Source organism: Myotis davidii, unplaced genomic scaffold (assembly GCF_000327345.1).
Source record: "Myotis davidii unplaced genomic scaffold, ASM32734v1 scaffold10, whole genome shotgun sequence".
Classification (NCBI taxonomy): Eukaryota; Metazoa; Chordata; class Mammalia; order Chiroptera; family Vespertilionidae; genus Myotis; species Myotis davidii.
In genome coordinates, this window is record NW_006283544.1 from 1,205,801 (window position 1) to 1,231,791 (window position 25,991).

Here is a 25,991-nt window from a genome sequence, read left to right on the forward strand (position 1 = left end):
GGGCTGACTCCTCCACAGTGTTAACACAAAAGGGCATCACCATCCCACGATGTCTGAAACCAGAGCAGGAACAAGAAGGAACACTTCTCCTTTCGTCTGCAGGTAACCCCCATCGCGACTCCACGAGACCCGTCTTCACGCTGGCCTGGGAGATCGGTGACACGGATGCGGGAGAGACGGGCATTGTTTTCCGTGCTGTGCGCTCTGCCCCTGAACGATGTTTGTAGCTTGTCCACTTTCTGAGCTGTCAGACATTTTGTTATTGATACTGTAAAGGTCATCTACCACAAATGGATGGCCTAGAGCGGAGACCTTTCGCATTGGGGATGATTCTCCCATCATCCCGCCCCCTAACCTCTTTTTACAGGAATTTCAGTTACCATCTGAGTGAGATAGAACCCCCGTCCAATCTGTTACCAGCCAGCAGCACGGACGTAGGAAAGAAGGAGCTCTTGGAGAGGTTCCATCCTCTGAAAAGAAAGGGGCACTCAGGCAGCCCTTTGCAATAGCGATGGCAGCAGCTAGATAGCGCCCGCGACTTGTCATTATGCCATGCCCTGAAGAAAACCAACATTGAGTCTTTCATGTGTTTGTTGTTGATCGTTTTTGTTTTTTGTTTGGTTTTGTTTTGATTCTGTTTTGTTCATCTGTTCACGCAGAGGGGCGGCGACATTTCAGTCGGAGTCTGGTCCCGGTGTCTGCCCTGGCATGGACTGGCACAGGGCTGTTCTGTGGTTGAATAGGAAGAGCCTGTCTAAAAAACTACTGCCCCACTTCAAATTGCAGTGTTCTGTCACCCAGGCATCATCTCTTCCTGCCCCTAGGATTTGATTACAAGGAATCAGGGGGGAGGGAAAAACTTTCTTAGACACACTGGCACCAAGGTGAGGAGAGGTGGGGCTGCCCAGGCAAAGTCAGTGAACATGAAAAATCAGACAAAGCAGAGATGGAAATAATGCGCCTCCTGAGGAGAAAAGCAATAACGAATAAAAGGACTTTCCTACAATAACTTCACTGAGGACTCACGTTACCAATTTTCATACTTACTAAAGGGATTGTAAAAAACACCCCAGCATTTTAGAGGTCTTGGTTACATGTACAGCACTGAGGTAATCTTTCTGCTGTTTGTTGTCCTGCGAGGTTGACTACCACAATTAAAGATTATGCTCCCCTTCTCTTGTTTGAAAACGGTTATTTGGTGACGAGGCCAGGGAGGCATAGCAGGGAGTTAACTCTTGGGTTAATGGGTCAGCTCCCCTTGGAACACAGTCAGCAGCAAGGGCGTGCTCCCCGAGGAAAGCCTGACATGGTGCTCGTTTCCTCACTTGAAGCCAAGGCTACGCGACTCTCCAGTGGGTTCTTCTATACAGACTTCGTTTCTTCTACACTGTGTCAGGACCCGGTGGTTCTGCATTGGCACCTGCAGGGATGTTGAACCCACTCATCCTGTGCTGAGGGTGAGAGGAAATTACAGTCCTGTCAACCCCCTAAAATTATGAGCCTTTTTGGCATCTAGCAAAGTATACAGTAAACAAAGCAATACATTATCAACAAACATTCTTTCAAAAAAATTACCATATTTTTCCCCCCACTAAAAGCTGGGTTTTTTTCAGCTTTATGTGGTTAAGGGGCTTGGTGAGGTTTTTAGTTATTATTGTTGTTAAGATTTTTTATAGCTTAGATACAAATGTTGCCAGCATATAGACTTTTGCAATATATTTTCATTAAAAACACTTGATTTTTGGAATTGCACAAATTAACCTCACAATATTACTAGCTCATTTTTAACTGTTTGAACATTCTGAAATAATTTCCAGTTGCAGAATTATCCTATTTTTAGGGTCGTCTTCTAATTCAGTTAATCTTATTCTGATGAAGCAAGGATTATAAACATTGAAACAAAGACAATTTGTGTTGGATGGTATTAAAAGGAATTATTTTTTAATGTTCAAGCAACAGCATAATGATTTTCAGGTCAAATTCTGTCTTTAGAAATATGTGCTCTGCATTTTCTGCCAGGTCTGAAAAATTCATCAGGCAATTTCCCTCCAACAAGGGCTGCAATTCTATTGACAAATAGCTTCTTTAGCTACACGATCAGTACTACCCACCAAGCACTGGGATTTTTTTTTTTTTTTTTACCAACTGGAAAATTTTTTTATCTGTACTGTATGCAATTGCTACTTCTCATTGCCTGTGACCACCTGGAATAGAGAAGGGTTGCTTGAGGCATGCCAGCATTGGTTATTGGTCAGCAGCAAAGAGCACAGAGTGGGGAACCCTCTCAGCTAGTCCCAGAACCTAGTTGGCAGGTAGTAGGTGAATCGCTCAGGTGACGTGTAGGCTGAATTTCATCCTAACTCCTCTCATAAGAAGGGCCAATCCTGCTCTCTGCTGAGAGATGTCTTGAGGGTGTTACAGGTAGGAATAGTTTTTAGAATTCATGAAACTGACAGGCAGTGGGAGCTTCCTGAGTGGCAGCTTGATTTAAATTTAGCCCAGAACTAAATGAGCTGCTCCTCTATAATAACATAGGAAAGACTCAGGAAAGTGCATTTTTCTCCTCATCCTCTGAAAGGGGGAACCAGACTGAGACAGTAAGATAACTGATAAAACCTGTCAGTGTTAACACCATTCCCTCTTTGACGTGTCTATACTTCTAAGGAGGAATCCAAGCACAAGTAGTGAATGAGTTGCTGTTCTCACCCCAGGACTCAAACTTACTTGAGTTTTCTACAAATGTTCCCCCATGGAAAGGAAAGTGGTTTGGGAGAGAAGGAATTGGCTTTATAAGTAGGAATGTCTTTAGGCAAAGAATAGCCCCCTCCACGTAGTTTTATGTCCATTCTAGCCTCATTTAAAAGCACAGTAGATAACGAATAGAATAAGTAGAATCCAAAGGACCCATCAGATGTTCCCTCCCTAGAAGTGTTCTTTGGTCTGAAATTTGAGGCTGGTCAGCCACTTTGCAGCTGGACATGTGTGCATGTTTGGGAACTTACACACGGGTGCCAGTGATGGCTTGAGAAGCTACAGGAGACCGGGCTATCTCTCTGCATTGTGGAGACTGAGTTCAAGGGAGTTCACATGATTTGAAAAGCACTAAGGTTCAGGCTTTGAGGTTTAAATAGATTTCCTCTTCATGTTCTGATCTTAAGTTGTCAGAAAGAGATTCACACTTCCCCATCCTCCTCCGGCCCCATCCTGTCAACTGTGTGCGGACTCGGAGAAGCCTGCTGGATAACTTACATTCTCTTACGGCATTTAGACTGAAATTCCTAATGACTTGACCGTAAAGATCATACTACTGCCTGGCATTACTTTTACAAAGCACTATTGGACATTTATTTCCAAAAAGCAGTTGAGTAACAGTAACATAAACCACAATGGGGGAAAAGAGCACTTTTTTTTTTTTTTTCACTTTACAGTTTAAGTGGAAAATAGGAAGAGGATTGTTGGGGGAGGAAAGGATCTTACAAAAAGCTACAGTGTTTACAATGCCAGTTCTAGATTAGAAAGGCCATTCTCATGATGGTTGAAATTTTGAATAGCTCATACAAAGCTGTGTTCATTTTTATACAACCTTTTAAAACTTCGAATTGCCATTTGTGTTTCAAACCTAAGTATAATTCTACATTTATGGAATCAGTTCATTAGAATGACAACATGTATATGGATAAAGATGCAGTATTCCTATTCTGTACTTTATTTATTATACTTACCAAAGCAACAGTTGAATAAATCTGGTGAGGTGAGGCCTTCAAATGTATTAATACGCCTTTGTTATGCTGTTATGACTGCTTAGAAATGTGGCCAGAATGTTGTTATAAAGGTGTCTTAGCATTGATAGTAAGGGTTGACAGAATTCAGCAGTGATAAGAATACCAGCATGAATGATACATTGAGTTATGACTTTCATATAAGGGACTGGACATGTCTTTTATGCATCATAATAGGCCCAGGAAGCCTTAATGCTCATAGTCCATAATCCAGTCTCAGATTTTGGTCTTTACTAATGCCTATAGATTTCAGGAGTAAATGTATTCTACAACTTCACTGACCAAATCTCTTTGTTCAGTTATTCTGAGGTAGTGTTATCTCATTTAAAAAACCTTTTGCTTTGATTTAGTTTTGTTTAAAAATGAGGTTTGGTAAGGTATGTCTTCCATATTACATTTCTACTTATCCTCACACTGCCATGTACTTACCTGCACAGGCACCACTGATACATGCATACCTGTATTCACACCTGTATATGCAGCAGCCAGTGGGCTCACAAATATCAACAGAAGACTTTTTTAAAAGAATGAATTTGTAATAATCCATACTGTCTACAAATGTAAGTTATTTACCTTAATGGGGAATCCGCTTATAATGCTATATATGACTTGGCCTGCATTTTATAGTTAAGAAGTGTACATAAAAATTTTAAATGCTATATTTTCACAGGTTCATTATAGAGTAATGTCTGTTTAGCAACTCATGTCCATTGGTACTTTAAGTGTGCTAAATACTGTGCAATTGCAATAGAAATTCAGATTTTCATAAGAAAATGAAATTGAGGATACTGCATCTTTAAAAAATAGAGTGAAGATATTTTGCTGTATTCGAAACATATGTGATAGTGGAAAAAGTATTTTCAAACACAAATTTTACAGGGGTTGTAAATAGTTTGATGAAGTATGTTGGGAAAAAGAGCTTCTAGTTTTCATCACAATAAAAAAAAAGAAAACTTGTTCAGATATGCCTTGTATATCTTACATACGATTAGCGATATTGCCATGGGAACTCTGTTCCACATTCTCACAGCACATCCCTTGTGCTCTGACAAATGGAGTGGCCACTTGTCTCAATTCAGCCAGGGTTGTTTAAAACACATTGAAATCATTTTAAGTTGCAGACAACTGATTCCAAACTCTAAATGTCTTTACCTGAAAAGGGGGAAACAGTTGCACAGCTTTTTGCTTCTGCTAAAGAGAAGCATCTAGCCATTGTTCTCTTTTCTCTGTTATCTTCCTCCTCAACCAAGTAGTTCTTGATAAAAATGAAAACTATACAGGTGTTGGTGTTTATGCTTGTTTAATTACTGAGGGTATATTTTTTAGGAGTAGCTACATCTTGACAAGATTAAGTGTTATGGATTCGGCCACATGTTAAATGAATCTATACTGGCAATAGAAATAAGCTAATACCCATTTTCCGAAGTGATTAAAAGCTGAAAGTGCCTGTCAATAAACATTATGACTAATGAGATATTCCTATACTTTTACACAGCAATAATTCTTCTTCAGACTGGGTTTTTCCTCTACATTTGGGAAATGCATGCATATATGCACACAGTAATTTGGATCTGTTCACACACCCACAAAAAAATTCTCTTGTGTCTTCTTATATATACCCAATCTTGTTTATGTTGGCATTTCTTAAATCAGTCTTACAGAACGTCAGAATGCAAACCTGAATATTAAAGCTATCTTCAACATACACTATGGCATATGGCAGTTACAATTTTAAGATAAAAACTTCACTATGATTTGCCCCAAATTTAGGAAGCACTGAGCGTGCCTCAAAAAGTTTTGTTTATTTAACAGAAGCCAATTTGTTTAGAGCAAAACATTAGAGATATTTGTTTGCCTTACTTTATCTACTAATATCAAATGCACAAATCCATCTTTGTTTCCCTTTTCCCTGATATTTTCTGTTCTCATCGAAGAACCATTTTTGGAATGAATATTGACACAATTATCTATCTCCTAAAATGTCTACTGAGATATAACTGACATCAACTAAGCCAAGGTTTGCAGTTCGTCCTGGAAATTTCCAGATTTACGTTTAGAACCTCACAACATTGAGCTATCGTTATTTAACTGCTAAAAGTGGAGTTATGAATAGAAACATACAATGAAATTATATGGGTAGACAAGAGCCCTGGAAATTCTCCAGCCCTGCCATCTCAGCATAAATCCACCCAAACAAGCTATTGAGGGCTATCGGTAAAATTATACTCTTTTAGAGCCAAACATTTGGTAAGAGCAATTTAAAAGCATGACGGTAATTAAACACTCAGGCTGTAGACAGTGAAAATGACCCGGATGCCCGGTGTTCTCCAGAACCAGACCCTAGGCCTAGAAAGCCCTCTACCACTTCCTCCTCCAAGTTTCAGAAAGAAAGAAATGAGCCCGGAGAAGGTGGAAAATCAATTAATTGTCAAAGGAAAGCCTTAACCTTACTGAAATCAAGTCTTCTGACTGGGCTGCTTTCTGGAAGTTGTCTGAAAGTACTATCAGAACATGAAAGGTCAAAAGGTCAGCAAGCTATGAAACAACGACTATTCTTTATTAAACACTTACATGTGCCAAGCCCTGTACTAGCTAATTTTTTAAGACACATTACCTCTCATCTGTACAACAATTTCAGATTTTATGGATGGTAAACGAGGCACTGAGAGAGGCTGTGTGGTCCTCAAACACAGAAATCATAAATGGCAAAGTGGGGATGCGAAGCGACCTGCCTCTGGCTCTGAAGGCCGTATTCTTTCCACCACAGCACCTAGCACCTGTGTACCCAGCAGCCAACTTTCCATATCTAACTCTTAAGTAGCTTTTGTTATGAATGCATAGTTATCATATTTTCCAAGTAAGATACAGGGACATGCTATAGCACATGACAGTGGAACAGAATATTTGAAATCTGTCTTCTAGTATATGCAGATTGCAATAACCAGACGTCTCCCTGAATTTGTCAGTACCCTCATATCACCATCCTCCTAAATGTTTGGCCTAAAGATCCAAAATCATCAAAACTCTCCCCTACTTTGTAGCATTTTAGCCAGAGTGGGGTTTGTTTATTTTTTTTTACCATTCTGTGCATTTCTTTAGATGTACTAAAAGCCTTTACACCTCTACAGCCCTGCCAGAGAGAGGCTGCTTAAGGGGCATTGGGAATGTTGACCTCCATGGAACTAGTTGTTAATAACAGCCCATTCCTAGTAGCTGTTAATAAGGTGGCAATCATAAACATTCGGGCGATGAGCAAGGAGAGATGCAGATCATTCCTTTTCAGAATTCTCACCTAACAGCACCACCTGGGAATGTTTTAAATAATCTTAGAAATAATTTGTTTATCGTATTGTTAGTTTAATTGAATTTTTTGTGAGAAGCTATCCAACATTAGAGAAATGAAATCCCCTCCTCCTTTTCTGTGTATCACAAGGTCTCTGACAGTATTGATTCATAGAAGTACTAATGGACTTAGAAAACATTAAGAGAATGTCATTTCTCATGGTGTTTCTTTTTCTGAAAATGAATCTCCTGAATTATGATCTTTCTCCCTGTTACTTGGCTGAGAGAAGAGATCAACCTGCATAAACAAATTCCCTCCTGTGCAGAAAGTCAGTGTTTGGTGTGCACACCCCACTCGGAGGGGGGCTCTCTTCCCAGATAATTGGGTTCCACAAGCAATAATTTCTCAACAACAAAACCACACCTTTCAGTGAGTCAAAAAGAGATGAATGGTGGAAATAGTACTTTTTTCATTCTAGACTTCATCTCTAGACATTTAAAATCCTTCAGACAAGGGAGTCTGCTCTTTGTGTAAAGCAAGAGCCAATGACTCTTTGTGTGAATTATTATATCTTGCTTTTTCCAAAGCAAGCTTACCAAGACTTTTATGGAGATTGATTTTTTGGTTGAGAAATGAGGGTGAATGGAAGAGTAGCATTTGGGTCAAACTCTACTACTAAAAGTGTCCAAGTAATCAAAAAGTAAGATACTTTGAGGACATATCAATGTCTTTCCTTTCCGCTAATTTCATGCTCCAAAGATGCTGCATAAAACATTATAGAAAATGCTTTTGCCCTACTTGTGCTTCTAGTTTTCCCATAGCAGAATTTTGTAATTACATCCAGACTGTAGTATCTATTTTGTTCCTCAAACTTTATTACATTGGATGGGTATTGTTGAACTGGGGCACTGGTGCCTATATTCAAGGCTCTTTCCTATCAACTTGTCTGTCCACAATTTGTTCTGTTTGAAAGCTCATTTTTAAAAATCACCATCCCCCCACAACACGGAACGGTGGCTGTATTGTTTTGTTCATGTCTGTGAAACACATTGCATCACATGGCAAACCAACTCTGTGTGGAACTGAGATAACTACTTACAAAACCAGCTTGAAAACATCGTCTTATGTATGATGTCATCCTGCATCATAATGCAATTATGTGTATCATAACATGTTCATTTACAAAAAAAGAGAAACCAGCAAATTCACGTTTGTCCATAGAAGAATGTACTCAGAACGTTGTGTGTTGTGAAACGATGAGAACAGACCACCTTTAAGATACCCACCTGCCACTTAAAATGACTTAGTTATAATTAGTAGTAGTCTAGACATTGCTTTTGGTGTGTGGGGGGGTGGGGGGAGTCATATTCTTTTGAATAAATCTCTCAGTCATCTTTGAAAAAAAGAAATACGTGGGATTAAAGAAAAATATCATCTTTGGCCAAATCAAGCAGGCATCTTTTTCCTTTTCCTTAACACTGAGCTCATTATACATGGTGATTGGATTACAGGACCTATCTGTGTAAAAATACAAAAACATCCTTTAGGCTACAAAGCAGTTATTCTAGGCTTGAAACCCCTGAACAGCAAATTGAATAGATGTGCTGCATCTGATTCACGTGTCGGATGTAATTTTACAAAAGCCTCTTGGGTCTCTAACCCCAGTGAGTTCGAGTGCCCAGAGTAGGTCATACCCACTAGAGGACAACCCCCCAACCCCCTCAATGATGCTGGCAAGCAAGTGTGTTCATTTCCAAATCTTCATTTGGTTTTCTGTTCAGAGTTTTAATTACAAATGAATTTATTTCTCCAGCTTATCTACAGATCTAATTTCCCAATAGTTTTCTCTGCATTTATATACTCTGTAGTGTTTAGCCAGACTCTGTTATAAGTTTATTAATATTATGTGAGTGTTGTTCTTGTATTTATGTATAGTGTATGTATTGTAAATATACTCAGAGCTTTTTTCCTTTTACTGTAAAATGGTGATTTTTCTTTTGGGCCCTATGATAATGTAAAGGGAGACCCTCCTAATGAGATTCTCTCAGAGGATGATTATTCCAGTCTATTCTCAGAGATTTAAATGAACAAGTGTTATCGTTTTTAATGGTGTCTCAGACATATTCTGTTGGTGCATTGCTTTTCTGTATTCAACTTTCCTATGAATTGAGCTGTGAACTGAAATAGAGTTTAAACCTTTAACTGTATGCATTTGTATAATTATCTGAATGAAGGCATGAAGGTTAAATAAAGCATTTTGTATGGAACAAAACTCCCTAATTATTACTAAGGCTGACTCAGACACTTTTGAAATCATAGCTATTAACCATTCTAATTAAACCTTTGTTATGAGAAGTTTTACCATTTCTCTATAGTAATGTAAAACACAGAACTAGATAGACTCTACATTAAAAAATGAACTGGATTTTTATTTCATAACAGCCAGTACCTGAAGAGGGATTCCTAACAATATTTTAATGAATGTAAACCTAAAAAAGGTCCAGAAGTAGGAAGTGGTATAAAAAAAATACATCTTTCATGGACTAAAATTGAATCTCCATTAGTTATAATTCTTCATATGTGTCATTTAAATGTAGAATTATCCATCAAGCACATGCCCAGGCCAGGTGATTTCTGTAAATTTTAAAGAGAACTGGATTGTAGAGGCTTTTGAAAATAAGGCCATTAATGAGTAGAATTTTAAGTAGTTGGCTAAAATAAGCACTTAAAAAAGTATCTTCCTATAGATTGTTCTTCAGCTGAAGATCTACTAGAAAATCCATTTAACAAAGGATATGGTAGTAAATACTAACAATTACAGAGAATGGTGATACATGATAGATAATAACTAACATTTAAGTACTTCCTAGATTCCAGAGTGTTCTAAGCATTATATGTGTCCCATTTTTCATTGTAAAAATCTTGAGTTACGTTCTGCTATTATGGTAATTTTACAGATGAAAAAGAGAGGCACTGAGTTCAGGCCACTTTCTTAGTCAGTCTGGTTCAAGTATTGGTGTCCACGAAATGGCTATGGGTTAAGAGATGGAAAATAATGGAAGTAGAGAGCAGGGTCAAAGGTGAAAGAGACAGTTAATGGCAACAAGTATCATAGAAATTTTCAACAAATACCTTTGATTGTGTATGTACAAATTAATAGAAATAAATCAAGCAAAGCACTATCCTTCATTTCATACTCCACAAACCAGAGTGTAGTTTAATAACATAAAAATCAGAGATTGAAATTAATTTTGACTAACTAAATCGCTGGTCAGATCTATTTCCAAATGAGCGATGAGTTCTGTGAAATTGTTCTGTTCCACTCAAAGACACTGTGCGGTGAGAGCCAGGAGGCTGCTGGTCACACTGCGTTCCCATCAGAGCACACTACGTTCGAATCAATTGGGAGGATCAGTGCACTGGGGCTTTGACTTCCCAAATCTGCTGCTTTGAGCTCTAGGAAAGAGTCCTCAGGGAGTGATTTTTCTCTCCCAATGAGAGCTTCACTTTACAGCTATCAGCATCAACTGGACAACAGAAATAATTCACTACAAAATTCTAAGATTGTTTAGAAATTAAGGCAATAAACCATCAGCACATTTTGGCTAAATTATTTGTGAAGGCTTTAGCTTTGCTAATTTAGAAATATCCCATTAAGACAGGGGCCAATAAATTATCCTGTTCTACACTCTGGTGAAGCATGGTAGCAACTTGGAGGGTGGAACCTAATTCATTCAGTTACCTCATTTTGGATATGACTTTGTAACAAAATGGTAAGGTGGGCATTCGATTTATGTCTTTGGCCTGATTTTCTGAGAGTTCTCTTTAAACCATGCAAGCAGCCAAACCAGCATTCTAGCTTTGTTTTGAATGGGGTTTTTGTTGTTGTTTTTTGTTTGTTTGTTTAAATATATTTTTGTTGATTTCAGAGAGGAAGGGAGAGGGAGAGAGAGAGAAACATCAATGCTGAGAATCATTGATCAGCTGCCTCCTGCATGCCCCCTACGGGGAATTGAGCCTGCAACAGGGCATGTGTCCTGACTGAGAATTGAACCATGACCTCCTGGTTCATAGGTTGATGCTCAACCACTGACCCATGCTGGCCATGCTTGTTTCTTTGTATGTGTGTGTGTGTTTTTTTTTTTCCAATTCATCACATGAGGTTTTGTCCTAAGGATAGACCAATGAGACAAATGCCATGGAATAGAGCACAACATTATTTTATTCTCAAGATAAATATTTGTCAATATGTCTTCTACCAATTGATTCTTGGATATTTCAACAATAAGTGGAATTATATAGGTGCTAGATAATCCTGTAACTTCCACAATCCTCACCTTTCCTCTGGATCAGCGGTTCTCAACCTGTGGGTCGCGACCCCTTTGGGTGTTGAACGACCCTTTCACAGGGGTTGCCTAAGACCATCGGAAAACACATATATAATTACATATTGTTTTTGTGATTAGTTACTATGCTTTAATTATGTTCAATTTGTAACAATGAAATTGGGGGTCATCACAACATGAGGATTGAAAACCACTGCTCTGGATGTTTCACCAGATCTAAGATTTCTAATCTAAGCACTGATGGCTTCATTATTCCTTATTCTCTCAAAGTTAACGACTATAAAACAACAGCATGAAATAGTTAAACGCACGGAAACAGCAATGTGTTTAATATTAGAATACCTTGGGGCTTTATCAAACAGAAAAAAAAATATTTCAGTGCTAGAACAAAATTACACTCCCTAAAATATTATTTTAGTCCCAAATGGTCACTGATGATTTTCATACCATATAGTGCATTGTCTTCCCACCAAAGTTGCATGCTTTCCTTCAACACAATGAGTTCCTTGTGCTTTGTCCTAGTGCTGTCTGGATTTAATATATTTGTCTCCCAGCAGTGTAATAATTATAATTTACATCACTTCCTGTTTAGTCTAAATTCACCAATGAACGCCTACACAGTCATGCATTTGAGTGATCGTCTATTTCTAAAATAAATTTTCTTTGTGCAGAAACAACTTTTACATTATCTTTTTCTTTTATAGTTTCACTGTTTAAATGTGTGTGTATGTGTGTTTGTGTGAAGCTCAGTTTTATGAGGCCATGGTGACATCAGCAGGTATGTTAAACACAGGTTCACTAAGGAATACCCCAGAATTACTTAAATACAAGTATGGCCATTATAATGCCTCCTTTTCTCTTAGTATAGCTACAGTTTACATGCACACATTACAATCCATTGTTTGGATTGCAAGGCAGGATAAGTCTGTGTAATGAGCTACTGTGATGTCTGAAGTTCCTTAGAGCTTTCAGACTGCACCAAAGATTCAGGTCAGTTCTAGAATCTCTAGGGTAGTCTTGCTGCTGCCTCAGACTCCTCTGAACTCTTAAACTTGACCATAGACCAGGTAATAGGGTAGACGTGATTGACATTATTAGTCATCTTCAGGGGCCTTAAGGCTTACGCTAGTGTGGCCAATTCATTCTGTTGCTGAACTAGGGTCTGTAGGCCTACTTCACCTTTCATTGCTTATCTGGAGCCATTGTTTTTTAATATGTTCAGCAAAAATCCGCACAGTCACTTGGGCATTGATGTTGATTATTTCGTGATATACGTAACATTATGCATCTTAAGTGGGCATTTAAGTTATATGTTTGGAATGTCTAAAACATGGAGAAATGGTTAGGAAATTTCACAAAGTTTAATAACTAATAACAAGTCAATGTTGTTATGGTTAGTAGTAATAAGTTTTGTGTACATAAAATAAGAAAAAGCACATATTTGTTATTACACTGTATAAGTACTGTGCTATTTGATATGGGACACAAAAATTGTATGTAAGACATAATCTCTGACCAAAAATAGATTATAGCCTATTAGTAGATAAGTACACAGTTTCTATAGTATAAAATATAAGTGGATAGGCACTACCAGAACCGCCTGAGGTGTTATAGAAGTTTAAAGGTATGGAAAATGGCTTTAGTAACACAGGTAATCAGAAGGCCTCCATGACCCTTTAGATCCATATTAATGCAGATGATCAGATCCCTAATTTCATACCCAATGAAAGATCAAAGCTCTCCGCAAGATTTCTGTGAACTTTGAGCGTGTGTGCGGCACTTGGGGAAGGGAGGCAGGGCTGCTGGCATTGTCACAATCTCCTCATTCTCTTGCTTTACGGATCATTTCAAGGTCTGAATTGTGCTCTCTGTTCACTGTCCTGTCAGCCTCCTCCTTGATTTACCACACACGTGCATGTGCACACCTGTAAATTATATATTCATTGTTTGTAAATTGACCCATTACTGGCAAATAAATCCAATTATATATTCATTGTTTGTAAATTGACCCATTACTGGCAAATAAATCCAATTACTTGGTAATAATGAACATTTTCAAAAACTAACTAAAGAATGGAATGGGACATTCTATGGTATGATAGAATGGAAAGAAAGGGAAGAGAACAGAAGACAAAGAGCAGATTTTAGTTAGGTACACATGGGCATGCGTGTGACACAACATAAAAATTACAGTTTGCTAAGCGAAATAAGCCAGTCAGCGAAAGATAAATACCATATGATCTCACTCATTTGTGGAATATAAAGAACATTATAAACTGATGAACAAAAATAGATACAGAGGCAAAGAAGCATTGAACAGACTGTCAAACTACAGTGAGAAGGCAGGGGGTGAGGGGGTAAGAGATTAACCTCTAGGACTTGTATGCATGCATATAAGCATAACCAATGGACACAAGACACTGTGCTTGGGGGTGGGTGAGGGCATATGCTGGTGGGTAGGGGAGGCTGGGGGAGATCAATGGGGAATAAAAAGGAGACATATATACTACTATTTGTAATACTTTAAACAATAAAATAAAAAATAAAGAAAATCCAGGTGTCCTTGTTTCCCACACTGACCAACTTATCCATGAGGATGGTTAATTTTATTGTCAACTTGGCTGGGACACAGTGGCCAGATGTTTTGTCAAGCATTACTCAGGATGTGTTTTATGGATAATATTAACATTTAAATTAGTGGACTTTTAGTAAAGCAGATTATACTCCACAATGTGGGTGGGCCCCTTTCAATCAGTTGAAGACCTAATAGAACAAAGACTGACCTCCTCTGAGCAAGAAGAAATTCTGCCAGCAGATTGCTTTTAGACTTGGACTGCAAGTCTTCTGAGTCTCCAGTCAGCCCATCAGATTTTAGACTCACTAAGCCTCTTCAATCATGTGAGTCAATCTCTTAAATTCTCTCACTATCATATATTTATATGAGAGAGAGAATTTAAGAAATTGACTATGTGTATTATACTCATTGCTATATATATATTATGCTTTCTTAAATAAAGCATAGTGAAATAACTTATAATTAAATTTTTTTATGTCAAATTAAGATCAGTAGCTGGCTTATCAAATTGCATTCCATTTTCTTTCACTGGAAATTTCTTATCTATATACATATGGTAAAGTAGGAAATTCCATTTTTCAAACATTAGAAAATAGACTTTTATGAATATATTGTGAAAAGTTCAAAAATTTTTAAAATTACAAGGTGCCAATTTACCTGAAAGTTTCTGCTCAGATTCTCTGCCAGTGCCTACGCTCTTTAGCATCTGATTCACTTTTCATTATTTCAATCCACAAAGTCTTATGACAATTTTAAAAAATGTCTTTTTATTTCTGTGACTTGAATACTTCTGCATCTTTCCAAAGAAAATCTTTAAGCCAATTCACATTTGGAAAACCCTAAATTGATATCATAACTCACATAAGTGTCTATTTAGAAATAGCTTTCATCTGATTAGTTGACTACTGGTCGGGTTTTAAAAACATACTACATGATGAAAAGAGTTTTGAAACTCAGAATGATAGTTGGTACACAAAGTTCACTAGAATCAGAAAATAAATGTGTAATTGCTATGTTGGACACCAGGAGCTAATATGACGTTGTATGTCAACTACAATTTAAAAATACATTTTAAAGAATAGACCAAAAGAAAAAAGAAAAAGAAATTGTTTTCCTCAAGTAAAAATAAAAAATTTGTTGACTATAGCTCTTGCTGAGCAGGTAGAACTGGGGATTAGAAACTTAATATATTGGTCTGAAAGGTTGCTTTCCCTCAAGTCGTAGCATTCACATGGTTTGGTAGCTTCCCCTGCGACACTAGGCACCTCAGGAGCAGCAAGGATTGAGCTTACACAATACTTCCTCACATCCAGGGCAAGTGGAAAGAGGCCACCTCCTCACACTGTTAGTTGATGTTTCCTTTCTTATTCCAATATTAATGTACTTTATTCCAATATTGTCATTTCCTGTCTTTTGTGAAGGATTCTGTAATATTAAAGTCATTCAGGCCACATGGGGCCTAAACATTTTTGCATTTCCTTTTTTAAAAATGCATCTCTGCCCTGGCCGGCTTGGCTCAGTGATAGAGTGTCAGCCTGCAGACTGAAGGGTCCCAGGTCCGATTCTGGCCGTGGGCACATGCCTGGGTTGCGGGCTTGATCCCCAGTAGGGGGTGTGCAGGAGGCAGCCAATCAGTGATTCTCTCTCATCATTGATGTTTCTCTCTCTCTCTCCCTCTCCCTTCCCTTCTGAAATCAATAAAGAAGTATATTTAAAAAAAAATGCATCTCTGACACTGATGTGGCTGCCCTTATTCACATAAAATCAAAGCAAGAGTCCCTTTGTTATGATGTGTAACTATATTTATTCACCAGGGTGCTGAATGTATCCAATGAAGTATTTATTTAGATTCTGTGTGTGCAACAAGCTGGGAGCCATCGCCTAGCTATTTTCCACCATAGCTCTCGACCACTTCCTCTTTGTCTTTGCCTTTATTGATGAGGTGGCTGTTGTCACCTGTGTGAGGCGAGGGGTAGTAGATCTCTAACTGGTGGAAGCGGTGCCTCTCTCTTAAAGCCTTCAGGACACCGAAAATGACAAAGGCAACCTTCTGACTCTTTTTCATCGTTTAATCTCTTGGCTTTCTGTCTTTATCACTGGACACAGAGCAGTAATAAAGTTCAGAAGTAGATAAAGGCACAAATATTGAGGCCGAGGTATTTGTAAAACTCTATAAATCTCTTAACCAGAAGTTGCAGTTTAATCTTTACATACAGCAGGGTCTCAAGGTCAACTGCTCCATAAAGCTCCCAGTAGGCACCAGTGTTTGCCGCCTCTTTCCTTCCTTATCAGCTAAAGGAGGACTCTCTCATCTTATTTCTTATAATCCTGCTTCTTTTGAATGGATTATCAGTGAACGATTCCTGTCCCGTAAGAAAATGCCATCGGCCTGTTGGCGTCAATTCACAGATAGGACCTGTTTGATGTGTGGAAGGAAAACAGAGAGGCCCCAGTCAGAGGCTGACCGTGGGTGTGATGTGGCATTTTTGCTTTCGTGATGAGAGAAAAAAGACTTTCGACCAAACTTGGAAATAGATTCTTCTCCATTTGTGCCAAAGGAGCTAGGTGTTTTTTGTTGTTGTTGTTTGTTTTTTTAAAGTTGTAACTGTGTTTTGAGGACAGAGGTTAAGGAAAAAACTTTTGATAAAACTATAGTGGTAGAGCTACAGGCTCTGTTACAGAAGGTTGAAGACACTGAAATTGTCAGCACGGCGGGGAGAGGGTTCGCTTTAAGGCCAGAGGGAAGTGGTTTTCGAATGGTTATTCAGTTTTCCGCAGAGTGGTGCTTGCAAGTTCTCCTCCTGAGGAGGCCCATCTTAACACTGGGGGCAGGAACACCACCTTCCGGGGTTGTGTGGTGTCCACGTGATTATGTCATAGATGAAGCTCACGGTGCGGAGCCTGCCCCAAAGTCACTTCAGGAAGAGCTTTATTGTCATCCCCGGCTTCTCAAGTTCATAGAAGGGAAGGCATGCCCACTTTACAGCTCAGGAGGGAAGGGAACATATAGAAAGCTCAACTCCTGCCACTTGCCTCCCTGTGTTTCCTTCCCTAAGGAAGCAGGAGCCACCTGTCTGTTTTGTGAACTTGGGTGAAAGTCCAGCACACCGCACAGGTGGCTCGGTCCCTCTGCCTCTCTCAGAACACTCTGTCCTTGAGATGCCCTGGTCCTCAATCAGATCCAAAGCAAGGGGCCTTTTGTCATTACCACTGCCTCCCATGGGGTTTGGAGCCATCTCCTAGTGGTCTCCCTGTAAAAGTAGAGGCAATATTTCACTTTGTGAATGTCGGCTTTAATGGTGGGGACAAAGGACATCACAGCTACCTAAGGATGAGACAATACCTGCCTGAAGCATACACAGATTGGTGACTACTTTGTTTTGGGGTCAGCTAACAATACCCCTTCTAGCCCACCTCCCCAGTGTATATATTCCCTATTTGTTCACTTGGTGTTTGAAATTACACATTAGACTGCATTTATTTGCCTAAGACTTCTTTTACTTACTCAACAAGCCTGGAAGGGCAAAAGTGGTAGCCTTATCACACCTTAATATGAACCGTATGAACTATATGAACTTAGAATGAATCTATAAATGTATTGAGAAGGGCAGCTTTGAATTAAGAGGAGGAACAAAGATAGTGCAAGCACTGCCCTCCTGTGACTGTGCTATTTTTGTGGTGGTTGTGGCTACTTGCAGAGGTTGGGAGTTATAGAAGTGGGCAGGGGTAAAGGGAGACATTGCAAAAGTTCATGAAGGAGCGATAAGTGTCCTGGAATGTAAACTTTACTTAGTTTATCGTTTTGCCCAGGGAAAGTCTGCCAAAGAGGTAGAGGATGGGTTACTGAGCTGCGTGCTCCCTGTCGAGTAGGAGGAATGGTCAAATTACATATTCATGCACTGGAGTCCACATAATCGAACACCCAGGTGGAAATTCCATCTAATACCCAAATGGAAAATGTTTAGAAAATAAATGTCCTACAAATTGCTTTATTGAAGGTATCTCTCTTATTTGAGTGCTCTGGGCAAATCGAAACTGAGCAGTGTGCTATTGGACTGCAAACTGCCATCAAATGCCAATTTTTAAAAAAAGGGAAAATAGGAAGAAGATGAGAAATGAAAAAATAGGTTGAGAGAATTATGGCATACTTTTTTTCCCTGTAAATTTCTGTTTTTTTCCTCTAGGAGAATTGAATGCCCCTCTGGGGTGTGGTTGAGAATTGGTCAAGGTGACAGAGGATAAATAACTTTAAAAAAAATTTTATTAATGCCTTGCTGGGAATATTTACATTAGAAATGTTGCATCATAAAACAGCTTCAGATTATGTATTTTATATGTGTATATATTTATCCATGTCAAAATCATATTTACGAAATTCTGAATACATTAACTTAGTCTCTTTTTTTGCTTTCGAAACCACTCTATGTCTGTCATGTAGGAGAGATTTTTTCTGTCCTTGAACAGGGTGTTTGGTCGGATATTACTAATGAGCTGAAATTCATCAATGGGATGAATTTTCATGCTGTAGAAATTCCACAGAAAATAATAATCTTCAGGTATGTAAAACACGTTTATTCAGCATACAAAATCCAAAACCCCCAAATGTTTCTTCTCTGTATTAAACAAACCCCTAAACCATATTTAAAGGCAAGTTCTCTCCATTTTCTGGCCAATTTCCTCCAGGACAATACTCATGTATTTCTCAATTTGTATCCTTTCTGAGCACCTAGCTGAAGCCTGAGCACAGAAAGCCCTTGCAAACCACAGTTAACGTCTCTTGGGCATTTCTCCCATCCCAGGCACTGTTCTTGGGGCTTCGCATGATTGTTATTCTTATCTGCTCAACGATCTTGCTGTTGACATTATTCCACTGTACAGATCAGGCAACCGATGTTCAAGTTTAAAGTTGAACTTCAAGTTGAAGTTTAACAAATTTGTCAAAGGTCACATGACTAGGAGAGTTAGAACCAAGCCTGTGTTTTGACCACTACACGCTAATGAGCTCATCTATTACAGGTGTTAAGTTGTACAATAAATAAAGAAAACACACATGCCCACTTTATTTTTATTTATTTACTTTTTCTGAAGAAATAAAAGAAGTTCATTTGTAGAGAAAAACTCAGGATTAAACGAAGCAGATAAACCCAGGCGTGGTGGCCAACCCCATTGTTCACTAGCTGTGTGAGTTTTGCGAAAATAAATCAGGCTTGCTGATTTTCAGGTTCTTTATTGTAAAACAGGAGTCATGACTTCATAGAATGATAGATGGTTTAAATAAAATACTGTATCTAAAGTTTGAGGTTCTGCTTATTTTCCTCTTACCTACGCCCTTTTACCCACTACATCCGCACAAAGGTATCCCTCTGTGACTAAGGAAGGCAGAGGACACCATTTGAGGGTACTCCTTTTGTTGTTGTTGTTGCTGCTGCTGCTGCTTGCCCAATTAAAACACCTGGTCTTTTATTTGCAATGTGAGAGGCCATTTCTTGCTTCGAGACAATGGATGTTTAAGCAAATATTGAAATAAGTGGGTACACATTTGGCAAAACTTGCCATCTCTCTCTTGTTTTAAATTGGTTCCTGATTTTTACCAATGACCTTTTTTATTCAGCATAAGGGTGATTAAGCCCTGGACTTTCCCAGATTAAAAATACACATAATCCTGGAAGCAGCCACCACAAAATATCATTGTGTAAACATGATAAAATGCAGAAGTAGATCATTTATATTCAATGAGTAACAAGGTATTTGCAGGAATTAGCTGTCCTTGACCAGCTCCATTCGGTTCATACACCTTATGCTTTCACTTTATTGATGCCCATAAAATAAACACTCCTTGACTTAATGTGTCCTGGTTCAGCATTCAGCACACAAAGGGCTGTATTTTATGGCTGTGGGCCACAGCTCAGCCTCCAGGGGCATTATATGATTCCTTTCCTCTCACATAGCTTGGCGATTGCTGTGGAAATCTGCATCCTTGGGACTTTCAATTCAAACAAAAAATTTCTTGCATGAGCCAGTTATCCACAAATTTCCCCCACCACTCATCTTTCTGTTCCTTCTGGCCATCTTTAGGAAGTTTCCATGACTTTGTAATGCAGCTATTGTTCTGGAGAAAAAATTGAAACTAATAACTATAAGAGCATAGTTTTGTGAATACAGCAGGAAGTAGCAAAAGTTTCTTTTGGCTTTTGCCCGTGGATAATTGGCAATTAAATATAAAACACGAAGAGTCGGAGGAGATCAAGCTTATATTTAAAAAATCATTTGATCAGCAAAGATGGCACCAAATTCTGCCCATGAGTCTAAGTGGAATTTTGCTCTTAGCTCCCACACGTGAGGCATTTACCATGCACCACCCTGATTGTGTGCTACATGCCGGAAAAATATTGTCTCATTTGAGTTATACATATCCCCATGAGGCACACATTACTATTCCAATCTTAGAAGTGAGAATCCTGAGTCTTAAAAAAGTTGAGCAGCTGCTGAGAGACATACCATGAGTAAGTGGCAAAGCTGGGGTTACCTGCCCCCTAATCCAAGCTCTTAATCATTTCAATGTTATATACAGTCATCATGGTAATCCAGTCTTACCCACCTCCCGGTCCCACTAAAAAATAACTCAATTACACAAGGTGCAGTCCTCATACAGCAGGAAACTGAAGTGTTAGCGAAGTTTTCCTAGTTTTATTTTCCCCTAATTTTCCTACATCTATAGCATTTTTTCTAGTTTTATTTGAGGACTTTCAAATTTAAAAAGTTCCTTTAAGAAGCAATTATGAAAACTTTAATAAATATTTTTTGAGGACCTATTATAACCACCAAGGAAGTAGAAGACACAATCCCTGCCCTAATGTTCAACAAATGCTTGTTGAGCGCCAGTTTTCCTTTACTCTCGCGGAATGAAACAGTGTATATGGCTGACTGACCACACTCAGAAAGACTTCCATGAGAAAGACAGGTGAGAAGAAATGAAATGAGTACAGTGTGAAAGCTGCTCGGGCTGCCATATGAGTACACGGCAGAGGCACTGAATCCAAACTTGGCCATCAGGAAAAGCTCCTGGGAAGAGGTGAGTGATATTTGCACAAAGTTGTGAATGGCAAATACAAGTCAGTTTGGTAAAGAGAAAAAAAGTGAGCGAGGAAAAACAAGTTATTTGGTCTAAAGAGTAAGCTTGTGGTTGTGGAGAAACAGCCAAAGTAGCCTACTATGGTTAGAGTATAGTTCAGTGGTCTCAGATTTATCTGAAAATTAAATTACCTCGCAAGCTTTGAAAACACCCAATGCCCAGGTTACCCTCTAAATGTGTTGTCAGAAGTCTATTAGGATAAGATGCAGAAATAAGTAATTTCTAAAGCTCGCTGTGTGGTTTCAGCCTATGGCTAAGTTTAGAAAACAGTGGTTGTAAACAATAGTTCTCAAGTGGTCTAGAGACAAACTGTAGCAGTATTACCTAAAAATAGATATGGTATTGGAGGAGAAGTGGCAGCCATTAAAACACATATTTCTGGGACCCACCCCCAGAGTTTCTGATTCCATGGGTCTGGAGGCCTCAGGACATGTATTCCTAATCAGGCCCAAGTGATACTGCTGCTGCTGGCCTGGGAGCCACACTTTAAGAACCACTGGTCAAGACCAGCACTTCTCAAACTCTAATGTGCATATGATCACCTGGGAGTCTTATTAAAATGCAGATTCTGATTCAGTAGATCTAGGGTGAGGACTGAAGTCTTATATTTCTAACCAATTCTTTGGTACTATCAGCTCTGCTGGTCTTCAGACAACACTTTGAGTGCAAGAGGACAAATAAGGAGAGATGAAGCTTATAATGTTTAGGATGACTTCAAATCAACCTAAAAAAAGTAAGATACATCATGACATGCTCAGAGTTTATTGATTTTTTTCACCATTCTGCTTTGTCTTTCATACATCAATTTCAGCCTAATAAGGTAGTAGTCAAGAGTAATCAAGGCTACATTCTTTTGTTTGTTTCTCCTCCACACCGGAAGTGAGAGAACTCTCTTATTTGTGGAATAAAGCTTATTCACTTCAGTCTTAGATTGGCTCAACTTAGTCATAAACATACAGCTCCATCAATAAATGTCACCCAGCATCAGTGGTCTTAGCCCTGGATTCCTAAGTCGATTGTTGACAAGGGGCATGAGATCATCATGATTGGTTAGACTAGACTAAACAGGGTCTACCTCTGAAGCAAGGATCAACTCCTAAAATCACTTTACTGCTGTGTAGCAGAAGAATAGGACTTGACAATTATCCATATAGACAATGAATGTGTTGCTAATGAACTATAATTTTTTTTCTGAGAACTTTTGAGAATCACTGGAGGATTTTAAGTTAGTGGCAATATCCGATGTGTCTTCAAACAAGAACACTTTTCAAATAACTTATTGGGGTAAATAACTTGTAGTGGGACCAGAAAGCCAGTAAGGAAGATATTGCATTCACCAAGAGTTATTTGGCTTTATTTATCTTAGGCCATTATATTGCAAATGAAAGAATCTATGAGACTAGGTGATAACTGGATGTGGGTTGGGAAAAGAGACTTGAAGATCACATGTTTCTGGTTTTGATAAGGAACATATAAGGAGAAGATTGGCTAGGGGTGGTGGAAAAAGATGGGGGATGGAGCAAAGAGTGAGATGGGTGGAGGTTTAAGTGCATCAGGTTCAGGTTTAAGCTTATCAAATTTGAAATGCCTAGGAAGCAGCCAGATAAAATTGTCCCAAAGTAGTTCCAACTGCTGGTATAGGTCTGGGCCTCAATGGAAAGATTTGGGGCCGAAGATGTAGACTCAGGAGTCTCTATTTTGTAGATGATACGGTAGATTGTGAAGAGAGGCCACGACGGAGCCATGGGAAAGCCTAGCATTCAAAGGGAGGACAGAAAGGGGGGCGTTTATAAAAGAGGCTGAGAAAGACCAGATTGAGAATCAGACAGACCACAAAAGAATGTGGTGCTGCAGACACTAATAGAAGAGTTTCATAAAAGACACAACGATTCACAGATAGAGAATGCTATAACAAGCACAGAAAAGAGTTTAGGGAATTTAGCCACTGGGACTTAATTAGATGATATATGATGGAGAAGATGAACTTAGCGTAGAGATAAGGAAGGAATGATTTGAGGTGGTGGAGTTAGCAAGTGATGATCAGCTGTTAAGGGTTGTAACTAAAGAGGAATGTGGGGTTTTTGTTTTTTTGTCATATTTTTGTAAAGGAGAAATCAAACATGACTATCATCATACTGGTATTCAAGAGCTGGCTCATGAGAGAATTAAGTTCATCTCTTCCCAACTCTGTGTTCTGAAACACACATTGGTAGCTTGGAATGGGACATAGTGGGATACTTTCATCTCCTTAATTGGCAAATACTACAAATCAATGCTTCTTTCCCCCTGGAGTTCTAGTTAAACATTTACTAAGATGCTACTGCCTAATAGTACAATTATAGAAGCTACAATTTTACATGTTTTTGGCTGCCCAGCATCTGAACTCCCCTTGCTGTTTGGGGGGAGTTCCTGATTTCAAAAGTCCTGGAGAGGAAGAGATGAGATCTCCCACTTCCAAAGCTAAAAAATTCCTTGCCCCTGAGAGTCAGGATTAGGACACATGGCACTCCTTTCTGGACTCTAATTCTGAACAAAGTGATATGAATAAAAACAGGCAATGGAGGACTCCTTTCAGCAGGGGAGGCAGCAACCTGTGGTTTTCAAAGGCAGTGATACAAGGGGAGACACCCATTTCAGTGTCCTCACTATAGGCCTGAGTTTGGCTACAGTCCTGGGTTTCAAAACTTTTTTATTTTATTCTCTCTTCCAAGGTTCTCCCTATATCCTTCAGTATATTTTTCCTTTGTACATGTGTGCAATATATTAGTGAATAAAAAAGATGAATATACCCGCATTCATGGAACTTATATTCTGCCCAACAACCCAGAGGCATTCTCTCTCTGCAATCTTAGATTCTGATTGATAACAAGCTACACAATCATCAGGGATGCCCAAATCATTATGTCTTAGTTGGTGCCCTGGGAATCAGGCTCTGGGATGGGGTTTGGCATGCAGGATGTTTATTAAGAAGTGCCATTGAGAGGATAGGGAAGGAAGCAGGATTGGGAGAGGGAAAAGTTGAACTGTGAAGTAGTCCCAACACAGCCTCAGTCAATACCAGTGGAGCTATGGAACTAGAAGGACTTTTCTGAGTCGTTCTGAACTGGGCCAAGATCCATTACCACTGGCCCTCAGGGAAAAGTTATGACCTTTTACAGGGTGGCTTTCTACAGCTCAAGCAATACCTGAAAGGGTCTACCAGCTGATGGTTGCCTGCTGACAGTGCTCCCGGAAGCTGGGTCAACAGGAACCTGGGGTGGGTGACGGGTGATGCAGGTGGTGCCAGGCCAAGGCCCCCTCCCCACCCGTTCCCCCCCCACACACACACAGAGAGGGCAACCTGCAGTGGAGGGGGTGGGTCCAGCAAAGATGGCCCTGATCGCAGGCCAGGCCTAGGGACCATACCTGTGCACAAGTTTCATGCACTGGGCCTCTAGAGTGTGTGTGTGTGTGTGTGTGTGTGTGTTGTATAAATTGTCATTTGCAGTAAGATTGTATACATAAAAAAAAGATGATCGATTCTTGGCCTTTTGGAAAAGATCAAGCATAAGTATCTGTTCTTATCAGTTTATGTTCTGATAAGTCCTCTATCCCATGACAACATATTAAGTGAATTTTTGGAGCAGGGAGATGGAGTAGAAACTTTCTCTGTCCACATTGCATATTGACCCGGTATTGTACTACCTTTGGGGGATGGGGAATGCCCTGGGGATAAAATCAGTCATACAAAGGATAGAGCATTCTTTTAAAAGATATTTTAGATGGACTAAAACTCTACAAGAGCACTTGATAAATATCAACATGTAAATTTTGATAGTCTTCTTCAACATTATTAATAAGCAATTAAAAGTCATGATAAAAAAGATGCAATTTATAATAGCAATAAGTTATAAATAGATAACAAAATAACCTTTATAGTAGTTAAAAGATGTAAAGAATTATTATTATTTAAGAACCTTTAAAGGTATGAAAGTAAACCTAGATAAATGGAGAAATACCCAATTTTTAAGAAAGGGGAGGTAATATCTTAAAGGTGTCAATTAGCCTACTAATTTAATGCAGTTGTGAACAGAATCCTATATAATAAGAGGGTAATATGCAAATTGACCAAATGGTGGAACAATTGGCCACTATGATGAGCACTGACCACCATGGGGGCAGATGCTCAATGCAGGAGCTGCCCCTTGGTGGTCAGTGAGCTCCCACAGGGGGAGTGCCGCTCAGCCACAAGCCAGTGCAATAGCCCGCCTCCAAGGCAGCGCTATGAATGTCCGACTGATGGCTTAGGCCCACTCACTCTAGAGCTGTAGTACTCAACTGAATCTGCTCCTTAGAATTATCTGAAAGGCTGTTTAAGACGCAGGCTTGGAGATTTTATCCTAATAGCTCTGAAATAGGACTCAGAGGACCATGGCCTTAGAGAAACTGCCACACTTGTGTGCAAGGACATGTGCTTATAAGAGCCAAAATTTGGTAACAAACCAAATTGCTTTTCACAAGGGAAAGTCTGAATAAATTGTGACATACCCATATGTAATATGTACACAGACATACACTCACATACACACACATATCAGAGAAATGAGAGCTGAAGCATGTTTACTTGTTGATGGAAAGATGGAGAGAGAGAAGTTATTCAAGAGGATTGACTGAGGGAGCCAGGTCCTTGACAAGGAGGATCTAAGAACTATTTTGGAGGATGAAGCCAAAGTATAAGTGGAGGACTAGGTCTTTAGGCGGCATCATTAAGAAGAGAGTATCTCTTGTATTTGACGAAAGTAAAGGACCCAGAAACGGGTTTTGGCATTCTTGCATCCCATTCCTCTTCCAACAGCCTTTCATGGAGCACCTGCTAAGTGTGCATCAAAGGTGTGGG

The 25,991-nt window shown here is 39.2% G+C and overlaps 1 protein-coding gene across 1 annotated transcript in view; it reads left to right on the top strand.

Annotated features, from left to right (window-relative positions):
- The window catches only part of KLF12 (Kruppel-like factor 12), a 450,697-nt gene extending 441,368 nt beyond the window's left edge, over positions 1-9,329 (top strand). The window contains exon 10 of the transcript XR_001514057.1: positions 1-9,329. The gene's annotated coding sequence lies outside the window, so the exon portion shown is untranslated.
- The last annotated feature ends 16,662 nt before the right edge of the window (positions 9,330-25,991 follow it).